This window comes from Nothobranchius furzeri, chromosome 8 (assembly GCF_043380555.1).
Source record: "Nothobranchius furzeri strain GRZ-AD chromosome 8, NfurGRZ-RIMD1, whole genome shotgun sequence".
Taxonomy (NCBI): Eukaryota; Metazoa; Chordata; class Actinopteri; order Cyprinodontiformes; family Nothobranchiidae; genus Nothobranchius; species Nothobranchius furzeri.
The window spans coordinates 38,498,198-38,523,935 of record NC_091748.1 but is presented as its reverse complement, the minus strand read 5'-3'; the positions used below and the strand labels follow the sequence as shown (position 1 = coordinate 38,523,935).

The following is a 25,738-nucleotide window of genomic DNA, read 5'->3' as shown; positions in this document are numbered from 1 at the left end:
GTGCTGAAGGAAAATCCTCATTGGGTAACTGACTGTCTTCACGCTCTGTGATTGGCCAGTCACATAGAGCGCCCGCCCCTCCCTACACAAAACTCTCTAGCCGGCCGGGAGCTCAGTCCATCCGTCTCATCCACGCACACACACACACACACGCACACACACAGACAGTAACGGATCTCGCTGTGATTGCTTCTCTGTTTCTCACGTTTCTTCAGTTTTCCCTAGGTTTTCTTCAGCTCGCCTCTTTTTCAGTTGAATATTTAAAGTTACTTTTTTCGTAACTTACATGGTGCATTTGACAAGACAGAGCTGACGTGCTGCATCACTCACTACCTCTGCTCCGGTCAGGTTTTTTATTTTTTTAACTCCATCTCTCTCCCTCTCTATCTCTCTATCTCTCTCAGACACACACACCTTAATCAACATTGCTTTGTTTAACTTTGTGTGGGGCAAAATGCCAAGAACGTTAAGAAAAAAATCTGTTTAATCAAAATAAATTAAAAAATATATATAAAGTTGTGTCTGGTTCTAGCATTTCATATTTCCTAGTTCCTACTGCATGAGTTCAGATGTATTAATCAATGCACTTAAATATTAATGTTCTGATTTTATTGAAACACTTGTTCTGTAATTGTTTCTTTACTATTGTGATCAAAAATATTTAATCTCAATTCTGAGGCTGCTCTGTAAATAGTTTTCAAATAAACAATACACATAGCAACTTCTGATCATTCCATATCAGTTTCAGACTTAAAATAATATATTGATGTAAACCACACCCACTTCCGGTTAAACCATGCCCACTTCCGGGTTATGCCACGCCCATTCCGATTACAGATACAGATACTGTAATTTAGTTGGTTGAACAGATACAGATACAGATAGTGGTGTACTCACTCATTCCTAAACGTAACAGCTTAGCCAAACGCAAGAAGCTGTTAGCGAAAATGCTAACAGTAGCTCTACCAACGCAAAAGTTCAAGTTACCAAGTTTAACTCATTCACTGCCAGCCGTTTCCTGGTCACTAACGACCTTAGCTGACAGCGTTTCTCACTGTTTTTACAGGTTTTTTTAAGAGTCACAGAACGTTGCGCGCTAGCATGATGTCGATGCCAAAACAACCAAAACAAAGAGGAGACTCACCTCTTACATCAGGAAGAAGCCGCGTGTTTCGAGCGTTATCCGTTCTTTCATAATCCGTTGTCGAATTGTGATCGGCAGACGCTTTTCCGGTTCGCGCCTCACTTTTTTTTACAGGAACGGCCCAAAACGATCTCCAAACACATGGATGGTCTGCTTCCTGATCATGTGATCTGTGATGTATGCGGATGAAGATCGGCTTCAGGGCTGAGATGTTTGTTCTCTCAGCGCGGGGGGTCGTTCCGATGCTCAAACAGTAAAAAAATGCAAATGACGTCTTTAGTCGTCATTGGCAGTGAACGGTTAGATCTAAAATGACGACTTTAGTTGTCAATGGCAGTGAATGAGTTAAATAAACCAAAAACACCCAACAGCAAACAGACCAGCATGGAGGAGAGACTGCTACCACAAAAACAGCTCTCCTCATGTCTGAAAGAAGCTCCTTTATGAAGGGAGAAATGCTCCCGGTGATGTTCTACATCTGCGGTAGAGACGAAGCAGCGCATCTGACCCCGGAAGTTGTTGTCCGTTGCCGGGAGACGAAGGCGGGCAAGACAGGAAAGGAATCTAGTAGCGGACAGACGTTGTTTAGGGTCTTCGGTATTTGGTGGAGACGTTAGTGAAGGCGGAGAAGAGGGCGAACTAGAGGAAAAACAGGCAGATTCCTCCTCTATTTACAAACTCCTGGGGATGCAACAAGTGGGCGTGCTGCGTCGACTACCGGATCTGACGTCGACGAATTTTTAGAATCGAGCCGTCAACGTCATCGAGGCTTCGCTACAGCCCTACTACCAGTAATAAAAGTCACAAAGCTAAATGCAAAGTTTAGAGCAGAATATTGACCCAGAGCTTCCCTGATCAAGGAGAGGTGTGAGAATACACTTAAAGACTGCTTAGAGGCAAGCTAGTGGCTAATGATAGCAGCTAGCCGTTATAATCGAGTATGGTGTGCTTCTTCAGATTCATAATCGTTTATCGTTGCATCGATTGTTAGATCATTTTCCACAGCTTTACCGAGCACTCCAGCAAAACACACCAACATGCTGTCTTAAACTTACTCTCGATGTGTCTGTCGTGCCTACAGAAGCAGACTAGCAAATAGCGTGACTCGACTGACAAAAAATGTGCCGATAGATGCATCCAGAAATAATGGCATAGGTGATAGAATGCAAATAGATGGTTCTACGATCTCCAAGCTTTGGTAGATCCTTATCACTTTATAATCCTTAACGATCTAATATCGTCAGATCGCATGGCCCTCCTCTCCAGAGAAGCTTTAGGTCAGTCTCTAAGCTACAGTTTATTTCCAAGATCCTGGAAAAGGTTTTTGCTAAACAACTCATAGGTGCTCTTGAAGAGCATAACTTAGTGCGTTTACCTGAGAAAACTGAAGTCCTTCCATTGTCTGAACCTGCTTTGTCCATGTCGGGTCGCGGGGGGGCTGGTGCAGAGAACTGAAGTATTGCCCTAAAACGACTCACGTCCCTTTTTAAATGCATGTAAACATGTTAATCTGGCTAATTCAGAACTAGTTCTAATCATGCTGAAGCACTCAGATTATGCAGTACCCAAACAGAATCATTCTGTTTTGCATGTGGGTGGAAGGAGAGTGAAAATGGCATTCCAATGGTTAAACCTGGACTGATCTTTTCATCAGCTGTAGTTTTTCTGAAGTCACATGCAGAAAAGCATTATATCCAACTTTAGGAATCAGTCAATGAATAGCCAAGATTATAAAAATTCTTCATATTTAATTGCTGCATCTCACTCTGTATGCATCAGGCCTTCAGTTTTCTGATTATGTCATATTGTAAGGAAAAGATCAAGGTTAGGGACAGAAAAGCTTTGGGGAGAGTCAAATACCTTGTTATTGTTAGCATTACTGTTCAGAGCTGCACAGAAGTTACTCCTACAAGCCACGGCACACACACTGACCATTATCAGTTAAACAAATAGACATTTAAAGGGATATTCCACTCTAACGTAAATTTAGTCCATTGCCGTATTCCACAGAGTTAATTTGGGATGCCACCAGTCTGTGCATCATTGCATTGCTCAAAGAGTCACATGTGCAAATGTATCTCCCATCGCCATTTATTTTATTGGCGATTGGCGGTTGGAAAAATTACACAAATCGCCCAACCCTACTATCCATCAGAGAAAACACCATGCAACCACTGCACACCGGGATAATTGAATACATGCTGTTTTTGTTAACATTTTTCTCTCTTCCTATACTTGCTTCCTCATTTATTTTCTATTTTTACCTATTACTATAATTACTGTTAGATGTGTTACTGCTGTTAGATACGTCAATGCTGCTACTGCTGTAAAACAGAAATTCCCAGAGAAACCTCTCCCCAGAAATCAATAAAGTTAATCTGAGTCTGACTCTTTATTTCAGTTGTGTAATGATATGTTGTTACAGTCCTATCTCACTATGAATACAGTGAGCAATAAATCTGTTTAATGATAGGCAAGAGTTCAGAAAGTTCAGAAAGACAATTTCATGTGGTTTGATTTTCAGAAACCAGAAACCGGAAAGTGCACCAAATTCAGGGAATCGCCCTGTTATCTGCAGGGTTGTAAACCAGTGTGTGTGTGTGTGTGTGTGTTTGGGTGGGGGTAGGATCCTGCTGAGTACCATCCTAAGTTAGACCTGTGTGAAGATAATGTATGCTTAACATTCGTAATTGGTTACTAGTTGCTGCAGAAATCTGATCATGCATGAAAATAAAATACACCATAATTTATCAAGCTAAGAGTGTATCTTTATGCATCTTTTGATAACGCTGTGTTTAATATTTACATAGTCTGTCTTTTGCTCTGATCTAACATAAATGATTCAGTTTGGGCTACTTAGTTTAACCCTATGACTTCCTAGTCAAACATTTCGAGTTGTTCCTATGCTTGGGTCAGGGTCCCACAATGGGACATGCTGCACTAAAATAGAGTAATTCAAGAAATCAAATACTGAAAAATCAATCCTATTAGAATATTTTTAATTAATATAAAAGCTAAAAATAATAAATTCAATAAAGACAATACTAATCACGTTGTAGCTCTTTGGATATTAGGTCATGCCCTTATTTATTTACCGATGTTTTTAGCCAAATTTGAACAGTTCAGTCGGTGTTATTTGGGATCACAAGTCATTCCATTTTAGGGGTCCTAGATTTTGTATTTGTAATTACATAACAAAACAACAAAACGACTAACGATAAATGTAAATCAATATGAGAATATTTGAAAAAAGGTTTTCTATTATTATTATTATTATTATTATTATTATTATTATACAGACATTTTAAAAACATTTCATCTCAGCAGTCCACATAGAGTTTGGGAGCTATAATAACATTGTGATCATGTTAAAAAAATTCTGATCTTTATTCAATTATCTAATTAATGTTTTTGTTTGTTTTTCCTCATGTGGGTTCTAACAAATCGGTGTTAGTATATAACAGTGGGGACATTTAAGACAAAAAGTCTATGGCCCAGCAACTGGCCTGTTTAGAAGGATGTAAATCTCCTCAGCCTTCAAGGTGTCTGTACATTATTGTTGCATTTCTAACAACCAGGGGGCAGTTCTCAAGATTCCAGCTGAAGCTCAGTCTGGAGCTTTTCAGGCCGCAGTAAGGGTTTTGCAAATAGGAGGTATTTCCCGCCAATTTAGATCTTTACAATAATAGATATGTGGTAAATGTCCCATAATTAGATGAAGAAAAAAATCCTTATCTGTGATTTGTTTCAGTATCATCACATTGAATAATACTCACATCATGGTCTGTTATCAGCCAGCGGACTGCACTCAGATGTGGACAGGTGAGTCTCCTTCCTTGGACTCTGTCCCAACATGTAGGACCCTTGAACTGAGAGCCATGAGTGCGCGCTTTGCAATGGTGCTATAAAAACTGCATCAGGTAACCCAGGTGGCACTCCAGCTTGGCTGCAGGTAAGTACTCTGTTTTACTGACCTTCAAATGCAATGCTGAAGTTTTTTTTGTTTTGGGAGAAATAGAATGGGAATTTTAAATGCAGGTGAAAAGTTAGAATATGGTGCTAATTTCAGTAATTTCAGTAATTCAACTCAGACTGAGAGACCAACTAAAGGCTCAGGAGCCCTTTTGCAGGTGTTCTGGATTCATTATCTGTTAGAGCGTGGCACTTTGAGTCTAGAATGTTGAACCTTTTCACATTATTTTAATTGTCAGATTTTGAAAGTGGGGATTTCATAAGATGTAAGCCATAATCATCACAATTATAATAAATACAGACTTGAAATATCTGGATTTGCATGTAATGAGTCTGTCTCATAGTTTCAACTTTTAAGTTGAATTACTGAAATAAATAAAATCTGCACGATATTATAATATATAAAAATTTTCACCTGTAAATAACAATGCACTATTGTCAGAGTGGCATAAAATAATTTGGATGCTATTAGTATAATAAATGTATGTTATTAGTGGAGGACAGCCTTTTAAGTATGGTTCAGTCTGGCCCTGCTACACCTGCTTGAAAGCCAGAATGCCATAATCACCGACTGACCAGTATAGTGTTTTGCACCAGGGAGCGACTTCGATTAGTTCACATCTGAGTACTATCCAGGTCAAGTATACCATTTTCCAGACTCATAATCTAATATTACAGGTAGCAAAAAGGACTTTTACAATTATAATAAAAGATTCACAATACAACATACCAAAATAAAAATGGCAGAATAATAATATGAAGAAGAAAAACAAGGGACAATAGTAAGGACCACAAAGTTATCTGCATACATCAAATGATTTATCACAACACCACCAGCTGCACAACCAGACGTACAGGCTTTTACCTCACTAATAAGTCAGTCATTTGTAGGCTGCAGGTTAGAAAGAGCAAGAGATAGCATGTCTCCTTGTCTGACCCCAGTACCTTGCTGGAAAACCCAGCCTAAACCAGCACAGTATCATATGTGGTGTTTTGGTACTGGTTTAGCTGGCGGACCAGCACCAGCAAACCAGCACCACATATGCTAGTAACTAACTATGCTGGTCTGGTTTTTCCTGCAGGGTACTGACCTCATGGTATTGAAATACTGTTTCCCCATTTACCATACTAATTCTATCTAATACCACTTCTACTTCTATCAAACTATCAAAGGCCTTTGGTGCATCTATGAAGCACACACTGTGCCATCCCACACTGTTGATTCATCATTAGTAATTTAGTAAAAGCCTTTGTGGACCTCATCTCACATAATAACATCTTTTTTCCACTTGATAAACAATTAGACAAGTCATAATAATGTTCATAATCATTTCAGTTCCTGAGTTTCCATCAACCACACAAGGTACACTCAAAAAAATTGTACTGACATTTACTTAAAATATTTAATTAAACATTTTTAATCTCAAAAATTGAGTAAATTAGAAACTATTCATATCTCTTCAAAATAGTTCATTTTTGAATAAATAAAGTTTAAACATATTAAGTTGAAATGAATCATTATAGTTGGTACAGTAATATAAGCAATTGTGAAAATAAATTAATTGTAAGTAAAAAAAATAGTGGGTTGCGTAAAAACCACATAAAAGGAATAGGTAATAATTGGTAGATGTAGCAGAAATCAAGAAGATCATTTAACGTGCAAAATGTGTTCCATTTACTTGCTGTTTTCAACTGAACTTAAAGAGCAAGTCACATCAAAATCAACTTTTTTTTAGCTGATAACTAGTATAAACGAGTATCTAATAGTGTTGTAGACATGTGGTTATTATTCATGCATTTTGATGCATTTTCTTTGAAAACTCTAAATTCTGTCTAAAAACGTCAGCCTAGCGCCATCTTCAGCTCAAAAGTATAGAACACGTTAATTTTGAGTCGGTTTTAGCCAATGGTCAATGAGAACAATGCTACGTATCCAAGAACAGACTCAGTGTTGCCAACTCAGCAACTTTGTCACTGTTCCTAATGACTTTTTGACCCCCCTCAATGACTTTTTTTTCCAAAAAGCGCCTAGTGACAAACCTAGCGACATTTCTCAGGAGACTTTGCTACTTTCTGTAGAACTTTCTTGTAGATATTCCCCACAGATTAGCAACAAAGAAACCATTTGCACTCTGAACCCTTCTACCGGGAGTAAGGAAAGAGAACGATAATCTGCACATGTGCAAGAGGACTGACCAATCATAAACCGTTTTCGGCCGGGCTGATTCGCCGAAGACAAAGGTACAGCTGCAGAGCTGGAGACGCTTCTACTAGAGACGGCGCAGGCGTCAACCTGTGATCTCTGGTTCTGCAGCTGTCAGACACTTTGGTTTTTCCTGCATTTGGCAAATAAAGTCAACGGGAGTTTCAACTACCGCCCCGTTTACACACGCAGCTCTGTGGCTCATCTGAATTTCCTTCAGTGACACAGGGATGGTTATACTATGAGACACCCGCTCCCTTTTGCTCGGTGCGCCGTTATTATCACGATGGCGAGAATACACAACAGAGAAGTTGAGAAATAATGACTACGTTTACATGCAGCCAATATCCGGGCTATGATCGGGTTAAGGTCGGTATTCGGGTTTCTGAGTTGATCAGAATAACCCGTTTACAAGCATAAATAGAAAGAGTTACCCCTAACTTGCATAACCCGATTTAAATGCGGACGTTGGGGTAGCGTCAAGACGTATGGACTACGTCCAGACGCAATTTGCCTCATTTCCAGTTCTTCTTGTTCCAGTATCCATGAAAACAACAACATGTTTCCCAGTTCGGAAGAGATAGCGACCGCGTTTGTTTGCGCTTTAGTTTCTTCGTCACTCCAAAAGTGTGGTGCTGTGCCGCGACTCGCCATGTTGCTCCCAACTTGTTGTTTACTTCCGGTGTTCTGGCGCGTACAAGACGTCTCGCTACTCAAAAGACCAAGATTCCTTGCGAACAGAGCATGCGCAGAACACGCGCTTTGATGGGGATATCCCGATATGCGTTTACACGACCAAACATTCGGGTTAGAAAAGGGTTACCCCAGGTGTAGTAACCGGGTTTTTAAAAACCCGGTTATGAGCATATCCGGGTTTTTGGTGGTGTTTACATGGACCTGCGGAACCGGGTTATTGTGAATATTCGGGTTTTAAAAGGGTTACTGGCTGCATGTAAACGCACTCTATGAGGTGCAAAGCAAACCCCAGCTTTTTAGGAAAATGGCTGTGAGAATGAGGAGAGCAGGAGGTCTGAGTTATATCCTACAACAGAACTGTTTGGATCACCACACCATATCTGTCTTAATGTCACTTTATTGATACTTTTGGAATTTATTGTACATATCAAAGCAATTTGGGCCATTTTAATCATACTAATTAATAACTTTAATTATATAATTGCGCCAGTTATATATATATATATATATATATATATATATATATATATATATGTGTGTGTGTGTGTGTGTGTGTGTGTATCTTTTAGATGCTATGGGGAAAATTAATGCCAATGTGGCGTAGTGACGTCATTAATAGATAAATTAGCACGTGACATCATCTGGTGACATCTAGCGACTTTTGGGGGTAACTTCAGCTACTTTCAGTCAAAAGCAGTTGGCAACACTGAGAAGCGTACTACGTAGCAGCTCTATGGCTGTAGGTTATAAAAGCACCGCGGTCTCAACCAGCCTTGTAGCAGTCGATTAGCTGCAAGTGAGTTGTGCTGTAGTTAGTATTAGCCAGTCGAGGGGAGCGTGAGGGAGGCATACTGTACGATATGCAAGAAGAAAATAAGTATCGTGTCAATGGGCATAAACTCCTTAAAGTCGCACATGTGTTGTGCTAGCTACAAGGCTGCTGCTAGCCGCCGAGAGCGGCAGCTATCCATCGCTAGCTTCTGTGGAAATTGGGGTGAACCACCACAACACAGTCCCAACTTGTTCAAGCTGACTTTTGAATGATCTTCTTCACCACTCTCACTTTATTCTGCTCTCCCTACCTATTCCACCTTCCTCATGATCCACTAATTTCCCTCTTTCCTGTTCACTCTCTCTCTTTCTTAACATATTTTTAATCAGAATTGTCAATTTTTTGCTCATTTTAAATATATTTTAACCATTTTCTAAATTCTTTTTTATATTTTTACATTTTTTGTTTTTCTGAAGCGCCGTGTGATTTTTATCTTGAGAGGCGCTATAGAAATTATATTTTCTTTCTTCCTCTTCTAAAGTTACTCAGAGCCACAGTAGAAGGTCCAGCCTGAGTTAAACTTGAACAGCTGTTTCTCTGTTCCTCTCCAGTTACCACAGCTTAACTCAAATAGAATATATAAGACATCAATCATATAATACTTTTATTTATATTTAACAGTGATGTTAGAGATAAAATGCAGAATAGTTTATTTCAAAACCATTTTTACATTTTCTCATTGCATTGAAGCATCACGTCCCACCGTGAGTAGCCTCTGTCCCACTTTTGGTGAGTTAGGATCTGGTCATCCTACTGAAAAACGATTACAGTAATTTGGAATATTTTCAGATGTTTATATGTTTGGTGTTCTGTGAATTAGTTTCATAATAATTATTAATTATTATTAGATGATCTCTAATCATTATCTGATCAGTTCTGTCAGTTTATTATATTTAGCTCTCTTGAACAGTACGACTGGTAAAAAAATAGCTAGCAATTTGCAAAATAAATCACATAACATTTTTTTTATTATGCTCAATAAAATAAATGCATGTAAATGTAAAGAATAGAATCTGCAGCACACAAGGACCTTGTTTGGGGGGGGGGGGGGTAAATTTAGTTGTCACTTTTTTCACAGCCTCTGAGTTTGCAGGTATGAAAAATAGATGCATGCAAACTAGTAAAATATTTTTTTGTTCTTCTATGCGCACGGCTTGCATTTTTGTACCTTGTGGCTTTACGTATAATGGGCTTGACACACGGGAGGCGACAAATGACCGCGATCAGCGAAATTTGTCGCCATCGCTTTTATTACCTGACACACGGGAGGCGACCCGCGGCAGCGGCCAGTGGCAAAGCCGTCTACGCGTTCTGTTCCATGGCGAAATCGAAACGTCCGTTGTTTTGTTTGGCTGTGTCAGGTTGGAGGGAATTAAGGTTATTTAAGCGGTTCAGAGTTAATAAAGCGGTAGATATGATGTTTCACAAGGTGCTGCTAGAGTTATGTGAAATCTTACTTCTGATTTTACTATAAAACATAATAATAATCAACTTCTCCTCCATGTTTGCTCGGAGATGTGCGGAGCATCCTGTCCGCTCATTGGTCAGTGAATGAAACCTCCGTTGATTGGTCCTCGTCCGAGCGACAGCGATGAAAAGTTGAAAATGTTTCAACTTTCTGGGATCGCGTCGCTGGGTCGCCTGTGCACGACACGTGCACGAGCGCAAAATTTGACGCAAGTTTTTCGCGTTTCGCTTAGTAGGAGGGAGAACCGCGATTATCGCTTTTTCGCGCATGTCTCATTGAAAATGAATGGAGGAGAGGCGATGTCGCCTCCCGTGTGTCGAGCCCATTATTGCTACAGCCTCGCTGTCCCGGATGAACGTAACCCGTTATGAAGTGGAAAACTAAGCAATGAAATATGTAAAAACAATATATGAGTGTTTAACCGCTGATTAGTTCTTTGCGATAAAGTCTTAATTTTATTTTTAGAAGGTCTTAAAAAGTCTTGAAAAAGTCTTAAATTTAATTTTGAGATCTCTGCATATACCCTGTTCTAGTAGCTTGGCTGTTAATATTGTAGTTGTGTTTTTTACATGTTACTATTTCACCAACTTGATGGAGTTTGAACCGCGATGGAGTTTGAACCGGGTTATGCTGGTTTGAAGAGCATTTCACAAATTAGGCCAAGCCGTTCCAGTAATTAGCCGGATCCCACCGACTGCTGCTTCCTCAAAACTGAGATTTTGGGCCCAATTTGAGGTGAGTAAGCTTAATAATTACTTTTAACAGCTTCTAAAGATCGTTCCCTACCTGTAATATTGCTGCTATATTTGCTATATTTATAAATGCAAAGTAAAAGAGACGTGGGCGGGGTTCACGTAATTTAGACAATCAGTCCACACTGCCGCAGGCTCAAAGTGAGAGCTGTGTGTGTTATAATGTCACAGACTGGTTCGGGTTAAGTTTTTGTGCCAGTTAGTAATATCAACGCTGATGCAGGAGGGACACTGACGAGCAGCTCCTCCTTCTGCTAAAAAGCTGACCCGGTTCTGATCTGGTGCTGGGTCCGGTTCTCATTAGAACATGTCTGATTCTGGACCCTGAGTTAGCCTTGAGAGCAGTCCGATGACTCACCAGCGCTGACGTCGTTAGGTCTGTTTTAGGGGGCTTCAGCCCCCCTAAAATATTCACAAGCCCCCCTATCATTTAGGGTTTTTATTTTAATTTTATTTATTTATTTCAGTTAACTTTTTTATTTGTTCAGATCTACATGCTCAACACAATCACGACACGTGTAGCTGGTACAGGAGTTTTTTAGTCTGAAACTGAAATAATAATTATTGAATACTGAACTACACCGCCGCACACAGGAAGTATCAAGAAAGGACTTCCTCCACTCTCTTAAACCCGACAGCTATACTGACAAGTCAGGGGCGATACATCAAAACCTATATGTTAGGGCTGCTCAATTAATCAAATTTTAATCCCAATTACGATCTGAGTTTTGAACGATTATAAAAACAAAACAAGCCGATTATTTGCTCCTCCCACTTGCGCTGCCCTGAGTTGCAAATGAAGAGCTCCTCCCACAGTGTTGCCAACTTAGCGATTTCGATGCTATTTCTAACAGCTTTTCAGACCCCCTTCTTGACTTTTTAAATAACTAGCGAACACCTCAGAAACATCTCTGGTAACCCTTAGCTACTTTCTGGATAACTGTCGTTGACACTTCCTGCAGGTTAGCTAAACACTCCGCCTGCGCTCTGGACCGTTCTTCAGGACATTAGGAAAGGGAATGATGTAGTGATGTGTCAATCGCTAAAGAAACGGCTCTCGGAGTCTGCTCTGTTGGAGTAATCAGAGTGAGTGACACACACCGTACCTGCGGACTACTGAGCTGCAAAAAAGGGCTAAATGTGCGCGTGCGGCGCGCTAAACACACGTGGAGCTTGCCCCTGATTGCTGTGAAACCGGGGTGGGGGGTGCAGCTGTGGTTGACACAATTATTACATTAACTGATGGACCTGTAAATAAATAGTTTATAAATAAGGTAGAAATAGATAGAAATAAGTTCCTTACGCTGATAAATAATAACTAACCTCTCTGAGGACACGGTGCTAGTGCACTCTCCTACAGCACCTTGACACGACTCAATAAATGTTATGCAACATTTTGTAAACATCAATTTATTTGCATTTATTTGTTTAAATGCTACTGCATAATTCTTGCTGTCAGTATTTGCAAGATATTGGTATTTGGGTCTGTACTGGTTAGACTTAAATTAGTTAAACCAAGGTCTTGGGTCATAAACTATGAGCTATAAGTATATTGGTCTTTTTATACTGGGAATCAGGAGTTATTTTAGTGATCATCTTGTTTCTTATTTATTGTTGTCCTGATTGTGGCCTGAGAAATTTTATGACTGAATAAAAACAAATAAAAACAACATAAATTGAAAAATCGTCTTAAATAATCGAGATCTCAATTTCTGTCACAATAATCGTGATTATAATTTTTGCCATAATCGAGCAGCTGTACTAAATGTCGATGATCAAACCCTGCTCAGCGCTCATGTAAGTCACTCAACATCACATTAGGGTAAGACAGCAACAGCAGCACACGTTAACATTTCAAGGTTATAGTTAAGACTTCAGAGAGAGGAAAATGCTACCGCACCGACATGCTAATGCTAACTCCGCTAGCATGTTTACATGCCACAAACCATAATGAAAAGCTTTGATGTCAAGTAAAATGATTGGAAAACTCCCCTGAAGTGACATGATTAACGAGCCAGCCAGTTCATTGAGTGATTTAGTGCCACCAACTTGAGCATACAGTAATGAGTCTGCACGAGCAGTATCTGCTGACCATATTTTGACTTCCAGAAAAGACACATTGTCCATTCCTAAAACTGTTAAATTGCACTCTTTTCAGTTAAAGAGGACTTTTAATTTCAACATATAAAGTGTTTCTTCTCTGTTTGGTCAGACATAAATTATCCCTTGATGTGTAAAAGGAAGTGAACAGTGGAAATGTCCCAGGAAAAGAGGAGGGTTAATCAACCTAATTAAATATAATTATATAAAGTTCTCTTTATCTGAAAAAAGTGCAATTTTCCTGGCAGTATTTCCTGGACATGCTTTGACTGCATAATGGAGAGCTGTCTGATTGGCTGACAGAGAGCCTACATTGCTTTAAAAATTGCAAATTGAGCAACAACAGGGAGATTTGTGCAGGCAGAGACGGAGTTGAGCATGCAGAGAGAGGGCTGCATACGACTGCAGAGCAGGTTGTGCTCTTGCAGACTGAGCACTACACGCTCCAAGTTGGTGGCACAAAAATAAAAAAAACCTGAATCAGAATATGGCAGAATGTGTATATTATTGACCGTTTTTCTATATTATATATTTTTTCTATAATATACATATATATTATATTATAGGTACATATATGTATCTATAATATAGTAAACAGTCAGTTTTATATATGTCACATATATTCAAAAGCTACATCAAAACATGTATTAAAACCTATATGTTTATATGAATTCTTTCCATGTGGGTTGTCAGTTGCTTAATATTTCCTATGTTTACTTATGGGAAAGAAAGGAGTTGTTGTACTCGTCTAACTTTAACATAAATTTTGGCAGCTTAATGTGACATTATGGAAAATGCCATCATCATGAGCAACCAAACATAGGCTATATTAGGCTAACAGTTGTCCATATTCTGTCCCATTTATCCACCAATGGCTGTTTCAGTTATTGTGAGTGAAAACTAAATGGCATAGTAGCATTTGTTTTGGCATTAGAAATTGAAAATGTTTTTCAATGTGTTGGCTAGATGGATATACGAAGATTTTTATACGAGAGTGAGTGAGGAACAGGAGAGAGACCAGGTGGTTGATGCTGAGGAGATCTGCATGGTCAAGGTCAGTGAAAACAGGGGCGAGCGCACCGTTATGAGCACAAAGTTCCCAAGCAAAATTGAACAGTTTTCTATTTAGGAGTGAACATGTAAGAGACCTTGAGAAAAAAATAACTATAATTATCATCTGGCCTGCAACCTTATGTCAAGTTGTATCTGTAATACAGGCCCGGGCCTGTATTTGACTCAAGCTCATCAAGCTCCAGGCCTTTATTGGAAGGAAGACCAGAATTAGAGGCAGGCCTCAGTTTCTATTTGAGCAAAATGAACTAATGGTTCGCTGGAGTTTTTGACAATTAAAATTGCGCCCACATTTTCAAAGTTAAACACATTTCTTTTAACAACGATAGTTTCTGCTTCAGCCCTCTCCCCCCTCCCCCTGCGCAGCGGCCGCAAACTCACTGATGCGCCTGCAGCCTCTCAGAGTTCCTGCTGCTCTAAACATTAAAATAATTATTTCATTTTCCGTTCCTCACTTCTGATTACCTTCAATGGTGTCTGTTTGTTGCAACCACCAGGTACAAAAACTAACTTGTTTTTATTTGACTATTTTTCTGTCCTGTCTGTTTATTATCTTCCTGCATCTCCTCTCAATCCTAAAGAGAAACTGCTACCTGGGTTCATATGTATTCACCTCATGAGTTACCTTTGAACTGCAGTTCTAAAAGATCTACCGACCGCAAACTTGACACATGTCAAGAGGCCAAACTGTGAGGGACATGGGAAACATTAGTTTCCAATAATCCACAATTAAGAATAATTTCATAAAACATTTTAAACTTACCATTTGAAAAGAGACTCAACAGCCAAACTTTGGTACAGTGGAAGCAGATAGAAAGCAGGTCTTCGAACAAGTCCACAATGAACAGAGAGAACGACTCCTCAAATATATCAAAACAGCCTGTAATAGAGAAAAAGTGATGATTTAGTGTACATGATCACACAAAATTAAGGATTAATACCCATGCACAATAAATCTGTAAAGGATCATTAAAACAACAAATAAGGAATTACAACATCTATAATGTGTGAATAATTTTGTTAAATATTTCCCACCTCATCAGTGGAGCAGCTTTGTAAGCAGCTCACTCTTCTCTATCCATCACAGATTGCAGTTAGAGGCCAGGTCCAGGCAGTACAACTCAATGGGAGAAAAACTGTTTTTGGAAGAAATTTCCCAAAATAAACTGTCCAAATGTTTTCCCTGAACATTATTTTACAGTGATTGGATTCACAAACCTGCCATATTATTCATTCCTATGTTGCTGAAAGTCTTTTCTACTGGTCAACATCACACATGTTTTGAATACACTTGTACGTCTTTAAGGGAAAATTAATCAGAGTTGCCCTCAGTCACCCCTGCTTTCCACCGGAGCCGGAGGGAAAATAATGAGAATGGAGATTAAATGGATGGAAATATCTGCAGTTTTCTAAATGGATGGGGAGTTAAATAAAAACATTTCTTTTACTTTTTTTGCTTCATGTTAGCCTGTGACTATCAGATGTGTTGGGAACAGGACACCTGAATTAAAAACATCACGGTCGTGCTTCCCCCCTCAAGTTTTTCCTTCTCCAGCCTCAGGTGGCAGGAAAAGGAGAAACTGTGACAGAAGGGAGAGTGACGGGCAGCGGGACAGTTCGACACACTTCTCCTCCATGATGCATCAAATAATAAATCAGTTGGATCGTCCTGCATTGCCTAGAATAATGAGTTCTGATGATAATCCACGGAGTTTGAACATTAAATCGCTCCACCACGTCCATGGAGGAGCTGTGAAAAACCAGGTAAAGGAGCAGAGCGGAGAAGAGCAGGGGGCTGTTACCACACATCTGCTTCATACAGCAGTGAATACATGTGTCTGATCGCCATGCGTTAAGTAAAATAAGTTTTGATAATAATCTGTGCAGAGCATTAAAAGGATATTTTCTGATCTACCATGGGCGCTGTCGCGCCGAATTTGCGGCCAATAGGAAGGGACAAGCAGCAGAGTACGCGAGAATGTGCTGCCCAGTAACACGCTAGCGCTGCTGGTCCAGTGCGGTGGAAAACCGTGGTCAAGTGAGCCGCATCTTATCTGCCGCGTAAATTTCCTTGTGCTTTTACACCAGTCTTTACGGTACCGCCTTCTCGCTGTATTTCCCGATAGAAAGACTAGATCCGCGCGTGCGTCACATTCAAAAATTCATTAAAAATCAGCCTTAATAGATGATGTCCAACTTTCACCACATCCCTACTCTGGGACACCTACTGTACCTGTGTGCCACATTTCAGACAGATTTACTGTAGAAATCCTCAGATATTAAAGCAAACTTGTAATTAATGCAATACAGTCAATACAATTATGTCATTTTCAAAAATTCATTAAAAATCATCCTTAATAGTTGATGTCCAATATAGCCAACTTTCTTTGCAGGGACACTCAAAAGCCTGCCATCCATGGATTCTGTCAGTGTTGTGATCTGTTCACCATCAACATTGCGTGCAGCAGCAACCACAGCCTCCCAGACACGGTTCAGAGAGGTGTACCGTTTTCCCTCCTTGTAAATCGCACATTTGATGATGGACCACGGGTTCTCAATGGGTTCAGATCAGGTGAACAAGGAGGCTATGTCATTAGTTTTTCTTCTTTTATACCCTTTCTTGCCAGCCACGCTGTGGAGTACTTGGACGCGTGTGATGGAGCATTGTCCTGCATGAAAATCATGTTTTTCTTGAAGGATGCAGACTTCTTCCTGTACCACTGCTTGAAGAAGGTGTCTTCCAGAAACTGGCAGTAGGACTGGGAGTTGAGCTGGACTCCATCCTCAACCCGAAAAGGCCCCACAAGCTCATCTTTGATGATACCAGCCCAAACCAGTACTCCACCTCCACCTTGCTGGCGTCTGAGTGGGACTGGAGCTCTCTGCCCTTTACCAATCCAGCCACGGGCCCATCCATCTGGCCCATCAAGACTCACTCTCATTTCATCAGTCCATAAAACCTTAGAAAAATCAGTCTTGAGATATTTCTTGGCCCAGTCTTGACGTTTCAGCTTGTGTGTCTTGTTCAGTGGTGGTCGTCTTTCAGCCTTTCTTACCTTGGCCATGTCTCTGAGTATTGCACACCTTGTGCTTTTGGGCACTCCAGTGATGTTGCAGCTCTGAAATATGGCCTAACTGGTGGCAGGTGGCATCTTGGCAGCTGCACGCTTGACTTTTCTCAGTTCATGGGCAGTTATTTTGCGCCTTGGTTTGTCCACACGCTTCTTGCGACCCTGTTGACTATTTTGAATGAAACGCTTGATTGTTCGATGATCACGCTTCAGAAGCTTTGCCATTTTAAGACTGCTGCATCCCTCTGCAAGACATCCCACTATTTTTGACTTTTCTGAGCCTGTCAAGTCCTTCTTTTGACCCATTTTGCCAAAGGAAAGGAAGTTGCCTAATTATGCACACCTGATATAGGGTGTTGATGTCATTAGACCACACCCCTTATTACAGAGATGCACATCACCTAATATGCTTAATTGGTAGTAGGCTTTCGAGCCTATACAGCTTGGAGTAAGACAACATGCATGAAGAGGATGATGTGGACAAAATACTCATTTGTCTAATAATTCTGCACTCCCTGTATACATCATATTAACTTCACAACATTAACATACAAGGGAGACTGGAACGTAATGGGAGGTGACACAAAAGGATCTTTGTAAACAAAGGAGTAAAGACTGAGCAACTATGAGCTGTCATGGAGAATTAGAAGAACGTTACATAAAGTATTGACAAAATAGAACTAGTAAATAATAACAGCAAAAACTGCAATTACAATCATTCAATGAATCAATAGTAATCTGTATCAACATATACCAAAACAAATGCAAAAACAGTTGTGTCACATACCCAAACGGTGATAATCACATTGTTTTCTTAATTTAGTGTAATTTTTTTTACAAAAGGTATTAAAATGAAAAAGACTGCAATACAAAATCAAAACGAACTAGCTCTATTTACAGTTCTGAAATACAAAACCTTTATATGTACACATACAAAATTTCTAAATAATATTTACACCTGTTCCTCAGTTTCTATCAACGCAAATAAGAAATTACATGACATTAGTCAACCTTATATTGTCACGTTGAGAGGTTGGTTTGTAGGACCCAAAATGCAGGAGAGGGTGCTCGCTGCAGAACCACAAAGGCGGAGCTGCACCAGAGTCAGCCCCGCCCATTCACGCAAACTCAGCCTAGCCCACTGACTTACGTTTTTGTTTTTCAACTTTATCGCAAACTAACCTGACCCACATGAATTACGACAGTTACTAGTTTACAGTCATTAATGCTATGTTCTATGCTCCAATTAAACAAGATAAATATAACTTGCTACATGACAAAGCCTGAATATATCTTGAAATGAAAAGGTTTCTTTCAGCGAATATCTGCCCACAGCCGCTCTAACAAAACTGCTATAGAACAGCATGTAAGACTATTAAAATGGGTTCTGGTAGTCCAGTGGCAAGATCGTCTGAATTAAATTTTGCTTTCCCCTCAGCTGATGTTGGTTCGATTCTCGGGGGGTTGGTAGCAATCTATTTAGCCAGCTGAAACATTTAATTTGTTTATATTTTAGTTGTAATGTTTATTTTCAGCAAAATATTTATGTCTCTAAAAGTTCTTTGAATTTGGTCGTTCCTAAACAGCATTTTAGTTGAAACTCTGCTCACAAATGGACACACTGGCTAAATAAACGAATAAATAAATAAATAAACACATCAGTCATTATATGTTAAACAGTATAACAGTAAATTGTTGTAAACATAGTACTGGCAAGTGTAGCTAGAAATGAAGAAAAGGGGTTGTTAACTACCTAATACTTCCACTACTGTGAGGCGAACCTGCGCAAAACTGCATGTCAACCTGACTACATAACCACTACACCACCACATCTGATAAAAGTTAAGGGGCGTGCTACTTATTGTGTCTTTGGAGATGGGACGTATGGTTTATTGGCGGTGTCTCAGTAGAAGTCATTTCAGAAATAATTTGTCAGAAAATTCACAGAATATCCAGATTTGAGAACCAAGACCAGACCTGCTTCGGGGGAGGAGACCAAATTGAAGCAGAGATGGGAGGAAAATGCATGAATGAGGCCAAAAATGGCTTTGGCGTGTTTCTTATGAGGAAATGACAATATAACATGGTAAAATGTTCCAAAAGTTAGATTTTTAATGATATGGAACCTTTACAAAAACTGTTCAATTAACTTTTCAACTTGCATTTTTTTTAGCTATAACACCCTCTTTGGTTCCAGAATGCTATCAAGTCTGACAACTGGAAGGAATTGGACTGACTCTGATGGAATGGGCGGGGCTGACTCTGGTGCAGCTCCGCCTTTGTGGTTCTGCAGCGAGCACCACTTGGAATGCAGCACCCAAGATGACACGAGGCAGGGATGAGAATAAGTAAAATCTAGTGATGTTACCTGTGACACGCAGGATTCGAAGCTTGTATCACCAAAACGAACCACCGCAGAGCAAAGCACTGTGTCGGAGCTTGATTTGTTTACTGAAAGTCACGTGACCAATGAGCAACGATGCTTCATTCACCCTTCCACCCACGTGACCGCTTCACAAATGTTGTTTCAAACATTTAAAGCAACGCAAACCGAGAGGCGCAGGTTTATGGCAAGCCAAATGAGCATTTATTCTGATATCAGGATGTCAGCCAGAATTGTCATGAACATGTAAGCCATTTCTGTCCACTAGTTAACTAGTTAGCCATGTGTGTGTCAACTAGTTAAATAGTGACAGCCTAAATGTCAACTAGTTAACTAGTAAGGCCTAAATTCTCTCTAGTTAACTAGTTAAAATGTTTCATATCTTTCTAGTTAACTAGTATTGCTCAGTGTGTTCACTAGTTAACTAGAGTGCATTTATGTCTACCACAAGTTAACTAGTGTGCACATTTTGACCCTCACTAGTTAACTAGTGAGACAAATACCTTCAAGTAGCTCACTGGTATGCATTTCTGCTTTTTCTAGTTAACTAGTGAGCAGTTTTTGTGTCAACTAGTTAACTACTGAAGCCTAAATGTGTTCACTAGTTAACTAGTGCGCATTTCTGCTGTCACTAGTTAACTAGTGGGCACATTTTCACCCTCGATATTTAACTAGTTGACACAAACATGGCTAACTAGTGGACAGAAATGGCTTACATGTTCATGACAATTCTGGCTGACATCCTGATATCAGAATAAATGCTTATTTGGCTTGCCATACTGGCTTGCCATACAGGTTTGTATGATCTGAGATTGACGGTTCAGGATTCAGTATTCAGTGATAAAACACCGAGTCGCAAAAATGGATCCTGTAGCAAAAAGAGGGCGTTCTGAGATGTGGGAATGTTTCAATTTAATCTCTCCAAATAAGGTTTGAAAATGTATTTGGTCTAGTTTAGTAAATTACCTTTATAGTAGTAATACTTGGTGCATATTGTAGGGCTATGTCTTTTAGACCGTCTGTCATTTTCCTTTGATTAAATTAAAATCTAGTTTGGTATGATTTTTCTTCTATTGGTAATTAAAATAATAGTTGATGAGCTTTTCAGTTTGGTTGTACGTGTAATGGAATTTAGTATGTCCTATCCTTATGTGAATTTTCTAATCTTCATTTTGTTACTCTATTTCTAAAAAAGATACATAAATTGAGCTAATTATTCCTGCCTAATAATCCAATAGAAATGTGAAAAGTAAAATATTTGGATATGTAGAGAATGTTAATATGTGTAAATTAGATATATTTCATCACGTATCCCATAAAAATAAACATTGTTTCATTTCAAGTATTCACACCAAGAAAAGCAATTTTAGTATATTTAATGTAATGTTCAAATCCAAGATACTATTATATGATCCTGAGGAAGCTTTTTAATGCTTTATTTGTCCATAAAGTTCAATACACCATTCATTTTCAGTAGAATTGGCTGACAATACAATGAAATACAAACATTTACCAGCAGATGTCCTTACAGAGTTTTGAAGCATTGAACCTTGAACCTTTTTTCAATACAATTGGATTGTAAAGCTTTGTTGATTCAAAAGGCTTCACATCATCATCACTAGTAAAATCCTTTATTTAAAGGTGAGTCAAAAAACAAAAGTAACTCCAAGGCTGGGAGCCAAAATCCAAAATGTCCAAAATCCAAAACTAGAGATCCAAAAACAGAGACACAAGAAGAACAAGCAAACTAGAGACGAGGAACAAGAGACTGACAGAATTACCACAAAGGACAGACAACACACTGAGACAAGATAGGGCTTAAATACACAGGGAGGATGAGAGGGAGATGAGCTGCAGGTGTGTGGGGTGTGGGAGGAGGACCAGGTGAAGGCAATGACTAATCAGGGAAGGAGCTAACTTGACCTAAGAATAAAACCTAATACAAAAGAGCAGGATACATAACTACAATTCAACGGGAGGGAGGAGAAAAATTATAAACACTGATAAGAAAAACATACTAAATCATGAAAGGCAGTAACTAAAGGAAATGGCTTGAGAAACCTAGAGAGCTGGAGATCTAGGGGCAAATGGGGAAAACCAGGAGACAAATTAGGAAGACGCAGACATGACACATGAGGGATCTAGAGGACACAAAAGGAGCACCTAGAGAACGAATGGAGCACACAAGGGGACACATGAGGGGAGATGCAGACACAGACCATGACATATATACATTTTACAAATTAAATAAGAGTATTTATTTTTCACAGCGTGCACACTCCCATTCTGCAGCCTCTGCCTTCTGATAAAGCTCAGTGTTCATCTGCAGGAACTGTTTGTGAAACCACCTTGGACAGCTGTCACACTGGATCTGTGAATGCTCAACAAACCAAAAAAAAAATCTTTTATCACGTGATTTAACATGAATATCTTTATTAATCTGCCATTACTATGTATTGCATATTTTCTTTCCATATCAATAATTCAAAATAACTAACACACCAAGCCAAAAAAAATTAATGCAAGTTTAGGCTAAATTTCCCCTCTTCCTCAATACAAAAACCAAATAACAAAAGCAACTGTACACAATACATTTTGTTAAATAATATCCTCAATTACAAATCTGTCTAACCCATTTGGTGATGTAAGGCCCTGGAATAGGTGGTTTTGGGGTTGAACACATGGCGCAATTGATTTCTGCCTCGAACACTATTACAAATATAGTAAAATGTGTGATTGACAATGAATATATTTAAATACAAGTAATCTCTTTGTGCTATAACACTTCACAAACCTGAGGCTCCCAGTATTTGTAAAGCAATTGCTTCACGCTGCTGTACCATTGCTTTAGCTGTTGTTTTAAATGTCATGTCTGGTTTTTTGGGAAAGGACTCCATAAACGCCTCAGCCATCTATGGAAATAGCAAAATACTCCAAAAATAATTTAGTCATATTGTTTTTCTATAGCAGACTCAATTTTATAATGCACCATCAACTCAAAAATGTTTTGAAACTCATGTCTTTGTTACTTTACCAAGATGACAATCACACCGCAGCTGTTTGTGTCCTTCTATACTGGGTGTTTCAAAACTCCTCCTTTTAACTTGATATTCTCCCAGTCAAGTCTTGTTGATTGCAGTACGCCTCATTTTGAAGAACTCCCTGTGCAAGGGTTATACTGTCATGTGAGGGCCATGTGCAGGCAGGCAAAGTACCCAAAATGCAGACTCGCGGAAACAAATGTTGAACTTAACTACAGCAATAATGCTGGACGGCAAACAGACAACTGTTCTGAACTAGAACACAAAATTAACCAGCTCGGCACGGTGGCTGGCAGGCACAACACGCAGCATAGTAGACAGTAGATCGTGAGACGTATAGATGAAAACACATCCTTCCTCTGGCACACAGGTACAGTAGGTGTCCCAGAGTCATAATGTGTTGAAAGTTGGACATCAGCTACTCTGGATGATTTTTAATGAATTTTTGAAAATGACATAATTGTATTGACTGTATTGCATTAATTACAAGTTTGCTTTAATATCTGAGGATGTCTACAGTAAATCTGTCTGAAATGTGGCACGCAGGTACAGTAGGTGTCCCAGAGGAAGGATGTGTTGAAAGTTGGACATCAACTACTCTGGATGATTTTTAATGAATTTTTGAAAATGACATAATTGTATTGACTGTATTGCATTAATTACAAGTTTGCTTTAATATCTGAGGATTTCTACAGTAAATCTGTCTGAAATGTGGCACACAGGTACAGTAGGTGTCCCAGAGGAAGGATGTGTTGAAAGTTGGACATCATCTACTCTGGATGATTTTTAATGAATTTTTGAAAAATGCGGTACCGTAAAGACTTGTGTAAAAGCGCAAGGAAATTTACGTGGCGGGTAAGATGCGGCTCACTTGACCGCGGTGATGGAAAGGGGGTCACTCACAGTTCAACTATGGGCTCATGAAGCCAATGTTCGGCATATATAATTAAACTTAATTAACCCAAATACCAACACTCACTGCCTTTTTAGCTCATTCAACATGATGACAGCTATAGATATAAAACGTGTTTTACTTCTTATTGAACACACACATTAAGTTTTAAAATGTAACCTAGCCAGCCCCGTTCTAATGCTACTTACTGTAGTGTCGCCCCTTCTCCTGGCGCACCAGCAGCACCTGATGGGGTGGTGACTAAGGCCAGCCCAGGACCAAATAGGTCTGCCAACTGTGAACACTTAGCAGCTCCCACCTCTAGAGACTTCAGTCTTTTTTTGCTGCAGCTTTTCTGCGCCACCCAAACGTTTCTTCGGCTTCTCCATTTTTACATCAACAGTCCGAGGCACGGCACTGTCCAACCACTCCCGCTGACCAGCGATGAGGCCCCGCCCACCCTGGTTTGTGCTGCCTGTGATTGACAGCCCTGTCGCAGCGCCCTGAACCAGTCAGCCCATGACAATGAGAAACAGACCAATAATACATCTTGATGTGGGCAACACACTGCTAGCCTCAGTAACCTATTGGCTGGCCCAATTTGTAAGAAATCTGAGGGCGAGAGAGAAAAACGAATGGATTGGAGTGGATGAATGAATGAATGAAATAATTAGTAAATGTCAGACCGGTGTCGGTACAAGCAGGGCCAGATTAACACTTTGTTGTACCCTGGGCAACAATATTCAAGGGCCCCATCATCACGACCCAAGGATCACCATAATATGGTCACATACAGAATATTTTACTGTAATATGCAGTAAATATACTCAATACTTGAATGCCTGACATCACGTAACCCACTCAGGGTAACCTTTGACCCAACCCATGTGGACTGACCAATGAGGAGAGGGTCTTAACTTGAGGCCCTCTCTTCATTGGTCAGTCTGCATGAGACTGACTCTCAACTGACGCTCAAAGTCATAGGCAGCGAAGCGTCTCTGTGCAGCGCAAAAGCCCGGGTGGACAGTTTGTTTAATATAGGGTGACCATATTTCCATTTCCAAAAAGGAGGAAAGGGGATCTGTGCCTATGATTTCACACTATGAACTAAATTAATATCAGATTCTGCCAATAAAAGGGCTCTAAAACAATTTATATGTAAATATTTAGCATATTTATTGCAAAATCTCATTTTTCTGCTTTAATGCTGCAACAAGGTTTTATTAATAATAAATTATTATACCTTTTGTTTTACTACAGCATCGGTACGCTTCCTGTGCACAGATTATTAAGGATGCTTGTTTCAGCTGTGAGATTAGACGATAGGATCAATGAAAAAATAAGTTGTCACACACTCCATGGAAACTTTCAGAGAATCCACAAATAGTGGCTTTCAAATGGTTTTGTTACTTTTAGCAAGTTTAGAAAAGCAGCAGATGAGACAGCATGTCTGATAATTTAGTTTTTCATCTGATAATATTAGAACATGTCAGTAATGTCTGAGGGACTTTTATAAACACTGTTTAACTAACACTACTGGAGAGGGTAACAATTACATAGAGGCTTCTGGGGAGCCCAGTTATGGGGTGGGTGGGTGGGGTGGTGGGGTGGGTGTGTGTGTGTGTGTGTGGGGGGGGGGGGGGGGTCATTTTGCCTTGGCCCCCAAAATGTCTTGAAACGGCCCTGGGTGTGTGACTGAGTCTTGAAGGTGATCTGAATTGTATCAGATGTATAACTATTACATGTGTGTAACTTGTTGTTTTATACAGGTAGAAACGTGTAGTGGAGATAAATCTACCTACATTTTACTTTTCAACACTTTGTTTTGTTTTCTTGTTTTTATTTAACTATTTCCTGTCCTGTCTGTCTCTCATCTTCCTGCATCTCCTCTAAACTCTCCAGAAAATCTGCTGCCTGGATTCTTACTTTTTCACCTCATCAGTTACTTCTGAGCAGATCAAAGGGATCTCCTGACCGCAAAGCGGAGTGCGCGTTTCGATGCTGCGTCAGTGAGGTGAAATCACCGCAGCACAGGTGATGAGCTCCACAGTGGCAGAGTGCTTCAGGTACAAATAAGACAGAAAATAGAGAACATGTGCGGACATGAACCATC

General features: G+C 39.7%; 1 protein-coding gene across 1 annotated transcript in view; it reads left to right on the top strand.

Moving 5' to 3' along the window:
* LOC107373001 (sodium-dependent phosphate transport protein 2B-like) overlaps positions 1-25,738 on the top strand; it is a 77,660-nt gene that overhangs the window by 2,931 nt on the left and 48,991 nt on the right. The window contains exon 1 of the mRNA XM_070554011.1: positions 1-5,096. This exon is cut by the window's left edge and continues 2,931 nt beyond it. The gene's annotated coding sequence lies outside the window, so the exon portion shown is untranslated. The remainder of the gene's footprint in view (positions 5,097-25,738) is intronic.